The sequence below is a fragment of the Arachis ipaensis genome, chromosome B4 (assembly GCF_059453495.1).
Source record: "Arachis ipaensis isolate K30076 ecotype BB chromosome B4, ASM5945349v1, whole genome shotgun sequence".
Lineage (NCBI taxonomy): Eukaryota > Viridiplantae > Streptophyta > Magnoliopsida > Fabales > Fabaceae > Arachis > Arachis ipaensis.
The window spans coordinates 103,470,171-103,476,830 of record NC_142439.1 but is presented as its reverse complement, the minus strand read 5'-3'; the positions used below and the strand labels follow the sequence as shown (position 1 = coordinate 103,476,830).

Here is a 6,660-nt window from a genome sequence, read left to right as displayed (position 1 = left end):
TTTACATGGAAGAAGTATCTCCATCCCTACCATTGGAGCAAACAATTTTGAGCTGAAACCTCAATTAGTTTCTCTGATGCAGCAGAACTGCAAGTTTCATGGACTTCCATCTGAAGATTCTTTTCAGTTCTTAACTGAATTCTTGCAGATCTGTGATACTGTTAAGACTAATGGAGTAGATCCTGAAGTCTACAAGCTTATGCTTTTCCCCTTTGCTGTAAGAGACAGAGCTAGAGTGTGGTTGGACTCTCAACCCAAGGATAGCCTGAACTCTTGGGATAAGATGGTCACGGCTTTCTTAGCCAAGTTCTTTCCTCCTCAAAAACTGAGTAAGCTTAGAGTGGATGTTCAAACCTTCAGACAGAAGGAAGGTGAATCCATCTATGAAGCTTGGGAGAGATACAAGCAACTGACCAAAAAGTGTCCTTCTGACATACTTTCAGAATGGACCATCCTGGATATATTCTATGATGGTCTGTCTAAATTAGCTAAGATGTCATTGGATACTTCTGCAGGTGGATCCATTCACCTAAAGAAAACGCCTGCAGAAGCTCAAGAACTCATTGACATGGTTGCTAATAACCAGTTCATGTACACTTCTGAGAGGAACCCTGTGAGTAATGGGACGCCTCAGAAGAAGGGAGTTCTTGAAATTGATACTCTGAATGCCATATTGGCTCAGAATAAAATATTGACTCAGCAAGTCAATATGATTTCTCAGAGTCTGAATAGAATGCAAGCTGCATCCAACAGTACTCAAGAGGCATCTTCTGAAGAAGAAGCTTATGATCCTGAAAACCCTGCAATAGCAGAGGTGAATTACATGGGTGAACCTTATGAAAATACCTATAACCCCTCATGGAGAAATCACCCAAATCTCTCATGGAAGGATCAACAAAATCCTCAACAAGGCTTTGATAATGGTGGAAGAAACAGGTTTAGTAATAGCAAGCCTTTTCCATCATCCACTCAGCAACAGACAGAGAACTCTGAACAAAATACCTCTAATTTAGCAAACTTAGTCTCTGATCTATCTAAGGCCACTGTGAGTTTCATGAATGAAACAAGGTCCTCTATTAGAAATTTGGAAGCACAAGTGGGCCAGCTGAGTAAGAAGATCACTGAAACCCCTCCTAGTACTCTCCCAAGCAATACAGAAGAAAATCCAAAAGGAGAGTGCAAGGCCATTGATATAACCATCATGGTCGAATCCAAGGAAAAAGGGGAGGACGTGAATCCCAAGGAGGAAGACTTCCTGGGACGTCCAGTGATCAATAAGGAGTTTCCCTCTGAGGAAGCAAAGGAATCTGAGACTCAACTAGAGATCATAGAGATTCCATTAAACCTCCTTATGCCATTCATGAGCTCTGATGAGTATTCCTCTTCTGAAGAGAATGAGGATGTTACTGAGGAGCAAGTTACCAAGTACCTTGGTGCAATCATGAAGCTGAATGCCAAATTATTTGGTATTGAGACTTGGGAAGATGAACCTCCCTTGTTCACTAATGAACTGAGTGATCTGGATCAACTGACAATGCCTCAGAAGAAACAGGATCCTGGAAAGTTCCTAATACCTTGTACCATAGGCACCATGATCTTTGAAAAGGCTCTGTGTGATCTTGGTTCAGGGATAAACCTCATGCCCCTCTCTGTAATAGAGAAACTGGGAATCTTTGGGGTGCAAGCTGCTAAAATCTCATTAGAGATGGCAGACAATTCAAGAAAACAGGCTTATGGACAAGTAGAGGACGTATTAGTAAAGGTTGAAGGCCTTTACATCCCTGCTAATTTTATAGTCCTAGATACTGGGAAGGATGAGGATGAATCCATCATCCTTGGGAGACCCTTCCTAGCCACAGCAAGAGCTATGATTGATGTTAACAGAGGTGAACTAGTTCTTCAATTGAATGAGGACTCCCTTGAGTTTAAAACTCAAGGACATCCTTCTGTAAACATTCAAAAGAGGCACAGTAAGCTTCTCTCAAAACAGAGTCAACCAGAGCCCCCACAGTCAAACTCTAAGTTTGGTGTTGGGAGGCCACAACCAAACTCTAAGTTTGGTGTTGAACTCCCATATCCAAACTCTAAGTTTGGTGTTGGGGAGTCTCAACAATGCTCTGAACATCTGTGAGGCTCCATGAGAGCCCACTGTCAAGCTATTGACATTAAAGAAGCACTTGTTGGGAGGCAACCCAGTTTTTATTTCTCTAATTTTATTTTATTGTTATTTCATGTTTTATTAGGTTCATGATCATGTGGAGTCACAAAATAAATCAAAAAATTAAAAACAGAATCAAAAATAGCAGAAGAAAAATCACACCCTGGAGGAGGATCTTACTGGCGTTTAAACGCCAGTAAGGAGCATCTGGCTGGCGTTCAATGCCAGAACAGAGCATGGATCTGGCGTTGAATGCCAGAAACAAGCAGCATCCTGGCGTCCAGACGCCAGAAATGCGCAGTGAAGAAGAGCTGGCATTGAACGCCAGAAACAAGCATCTGGCTGGCGTTCAACGCCAGAAATATGCTGCATCTGGGCGTTAAACGCCCAGAACAAGCATCAATTCGGCGTTTAAACGCCAGAATTGCATGCAAAGGCATTTTACATGCCTAATTGGTGCAGGGATGCAATTCCTTGACACCTCAGGATCTGTGGACCCCACAGGATCATCTCAGCATCTGTGGACCCCACAGGATCCCCACCTACCACCACTCACTCTCCTCCCTCTTCTCAATGTTCATCCTCTCTTCCCAATAAACACTCTTCCCCAAAACTCTTCACCAATCACCTCAATCTCTCTTCCCTATCACCACTTCACCACTCACATCCATCCACTCTTCCCCATAAACCTACCTCATAAACCCTACCTACCTTCAAAATTCAAAATCAATTTCCCACCCTTATGGCCGAACCTTACCCCCCCTCCCTTCCCTATATAAAGCCCTCCATTCTTCATTTTCACACAAAACAACCCTCTCTTCCCCTTCTTGGCCGAAACACATCTCTCTCCCCCTCTCCTCTATTTCTTCTTCTTCTTCATCTATTCTTTCTTCTCTTGCTCGAGGGCGAACAATATTCTAAGTTTGGTGTGGTAAAAGCATAAGCTTTTTGTTCTTCCATTACCATTGATGGCACCTAAGACCGGAGAATCCTCTAGAAAAGGGAAAGGGAAGACAAAAGCTTCCACCTCCGAGTCATGGGAGATGGAAAGATTCATCTCCAAAGCTCATCAAGACCACTTTTATGATGTTGTAGCCAAGAAGAAGGTAATCCCCGAGGTCCCTTTCAAACTCAAGAGAAATGAGTATCCGGAGATCCGACACAAGATCCATAGAAGAGGGTGAGAAGTTCTAACAAACCCCATCCAACAAGTCAGAATTCTAATGGTTCAAGAGTTCTATGCTAATGCATGGATCACTAGGAACCATGATCAAAGTAAGAACCCGAACCCAAAGAATTATCTCACTATGGTTCGGGGGAATTACTTAGATTTTAGTCCGGAAAATGTAAGGTTGGCGTTCAACTTGCCAATGATGGAAGAGAACGCACGCCCCTACACAAGGAGAGTCAACTTTGATCAAAGGTTGGACCAAGTCCTCATGGACATATGTGTGAAAGGAGCTCAATGGAAGATTGACTCAAAAGGCAAACCGGTTCAACTGAGAAGACTAGACCTTAAGCCTGTAGCTAGAGGATGGTTGGAGTTCATTCAACGCTCAATCATTCCCACTAGCAACCGGTCTGAAGTTACCATAGACCGGGCCATCATCATCCATAGCATCATGATTGGAGAAGAGGTGGAGGTTCATGAGATTATACCTCAAGAACTCTACAAGGTGGCTGACAAGTCCTCCACTATGGCAAGGTTAGCTTTTCCTTACTGCATCTGCCATCTATGCAATTCGGCTGGGATTGACATAGAAAGAGATATTCCCATTTAGGAAGAGAAGCCCATCACTAAGAAAAGGATGGAGCAAACAAGAGAGCCCATTCACGGATCTCAAGAGACGCATGAAGCTCATCACCATGAGATCCCGGAGATGCCTCAAATGCATTTTCCTCCACAAAACTATTGGGAGCAAATCAACACCTCCCTAGGAGAATTAAGTTCCAACATGGGACAACTAAGGGTGGAACATCAAGAGCACTCCATCATCCTTCATGAGATTAGAGAAGATCAAAAAGCAATGAGGGAGGAGCAACAAAGACAAGGAAGAGACATAGAAGAGCTCAAGGACATCATTGGTTCCTCAAGAAGGAAACGCCACCATCACTGAGGTGGACTCATTCCTTGTTCTTACATTCTCTGTTTTTCGTTTTCTTTATGTTAAGTGCTTATCTAAGTTTGTGTCTTATTACATGATCATTAGTATTTAGTAACTATGTCTTAAAGTTATGAATGTCCTATGAATCCATCACCTCTCTTAAATGAAAAATGTTTTTAATTCAAAAGAACAAGAAGTACATGAGTTTCGAATTTATCCTTGAACTTAGTTTAATTATATTGATGTGGTGACAATGCTTCTTGTTTTCGGAATGAATGCTTGAACAGTGCATATGTCTTTTGAAGTTGTTGTTTAAGAATGTTAAATATGTTGGCTCTTGAAAGAATGATGATAAGGAGACATGTTATTTGATAATCTGAAAAATCATAAAAATGATTCTTGAAGCAAGAAAAAGTAGCAAAGAACAAAGCTTGCAAAAAAAAGGCAAAAAAAAATAGAAAGAAAAAGCAAACAGAAAAAGCCAAAAGCTCTTAAAACCAAAAGGCAAGAGCAAAAAGCCAATAGCCCTTAAAACCAAAAGGCAAGGGTAATAAAAAGGATCCCAAGGCTTTGAGCATCAGTGGATAGGAGGGCCTAAAGGAATAAAATCCTGGCCTAAGCGGCTAAACCAAGCTGTCCCTAACCATGTGCTTGTGGTGTGAAGGTGTCAAGTGAAAACTTGAGACTGAGCGGTTAAAGTCAAGGCCCAAAGCAAAAGAAGAGTGTGCTTAAGAACCCTGGACACCTCTAATTGGGGACTTTAGCAAAGCTGAGTCACAATCTGAAAAGGTTCACCCAGTTATGTGTCTGTGGCATTTATGTATCCGGTGGTAATACTGGAAAACAAAGTGCTTAGGGCCACAGCCAAGACTCATAAAGTAGCTGTGTTCAAGAATCAACATACTGAACTAGGAGAATTAATAACACTATCTGAACTCTGAGTTCCTATAGATGCCAATCATTCTGAACTTCAATGGATAAAGTGAGATGCCAAAACTATTCAAGAGGCAAAAAGCTACAAGTCCCGTTCATCTGATTGGAGCTATGTTTCATTGATATTTTAGAATTTATAGTATATTCTCTTCTTTTTATCCTACTTGATTTTCAGTTGCTTGGGGACAAGCAACAATTTAAGTTTGGTGTTGTGATGAGTGGATAATTTATATGCTTTTTGGCATTGTTTTTAGTATGTTTTTAGTAGGATCTAGTTACTTTTAGGGATGTTTTTATTAGTTTTTATGTTAAATTCACATTTCTGGACTCTACTATGAGTTTGTGTGTTTTTCTGTGATTTCACATATTTTCTGGCTGAAATTGAGGGACTTGAGCAAAAATCAGATTCAGAGGTTGAAGAAGGACTGCTGATGCTGTTGGATTCTGACCTCCCTGCACTCAAAGTGGATGTTCTGGAGCTACAGAACTCAAAATGGTGCTCTTTCAATTGCGTTAGAAAGTAGACATCCAGGGCTTTCTAGCAATATATAATAGTCCATACTTTGGCCGAGTTTAGATGACGTAAAAGGGCGTTGAACGCCAGTTCTTCGCTGCTGTCTGGAGTTAAACGCCAGAAACACGTCACGAACCAGAGTTGAATGCCAGAAACACGTTACAACCTGGCGTTCAACTCCAGAAAGAGCCTCTGCACGTGTAACATTCAAGCTCAGCCCAAGCACACACCAAGTGGGCCCCGGAAGTGGATTTATGCATCAATTACTTACTTCTGTAAACCCTAGTAACTAGTTTAGTATAAATAGGACTTTTTACTATTATATATGACATCCTGGATTGTATTTTTGATCCTGTGATCATGTTTTGGGGGCTGGCCATTCGGCCATGCCTGAACCTTTCACTTATGTATTTTTCAACAGTAGAGTTTCTACACTCCATAGATTAAGGTGTGGAGCTCTGCTGTTCCTCATGAATTAATGCAAAGTACTACTGTTTCTCTATTCAATTCAACTTATTCCGCTTCTAAGATATTCATTCCCACTTCAATATGAATTTGATGAACGTGACAATCATCATCATTCTCCCACGAATGCGTGCCTGACAACCACTTCCGTTCCACCTTAGATTGAATGAGTATCTCTTAGATCTCTTAGTCAGAATCTTCGTGGTATAAGCTAGATTGATGGCGGCTTTCATGAGAGTCCGGAAAGTCTAAACCTTGTCTGTGGTATTCTGAGTAGGACTCTGGGATTGAATAACTGTGACGAACTTCAAACTCGCGAGTGCTGGGCGTAGTGACAGACGCAAAAGGAGGGCGAATCCTATTCCAGTATGATCAAGAACCTCAGATGATTAGCCGTGCTGTGATAGAGCATTTGGACCATTTTCACAAGAGGATGGGATGCAACCATTGACCACGGTGATGCCTCCAGATGATTAGCCATGCAG

At 41.7% G+C, this 6,660-nt stretch overlaps 1 non-coding gene across 1 annotated transcript; it reads right to left on the bottom strand.

Annotated features, from left to right (window-relative positions):
* Positions 1–331: 331 nt before the first annotated feature.
* Positions 332–435, bottom strand: LOC148568626 (small nucleolar RNA R71). The gene has a single exon (XR_015881958.1). It is a non-coding gene; the product is annotated as a small nucleolar RNA R71 (small nucleolar RNA).
* Between the last annotated feature and the right edge of the window lie 6,225 nt (positions 436–6,660).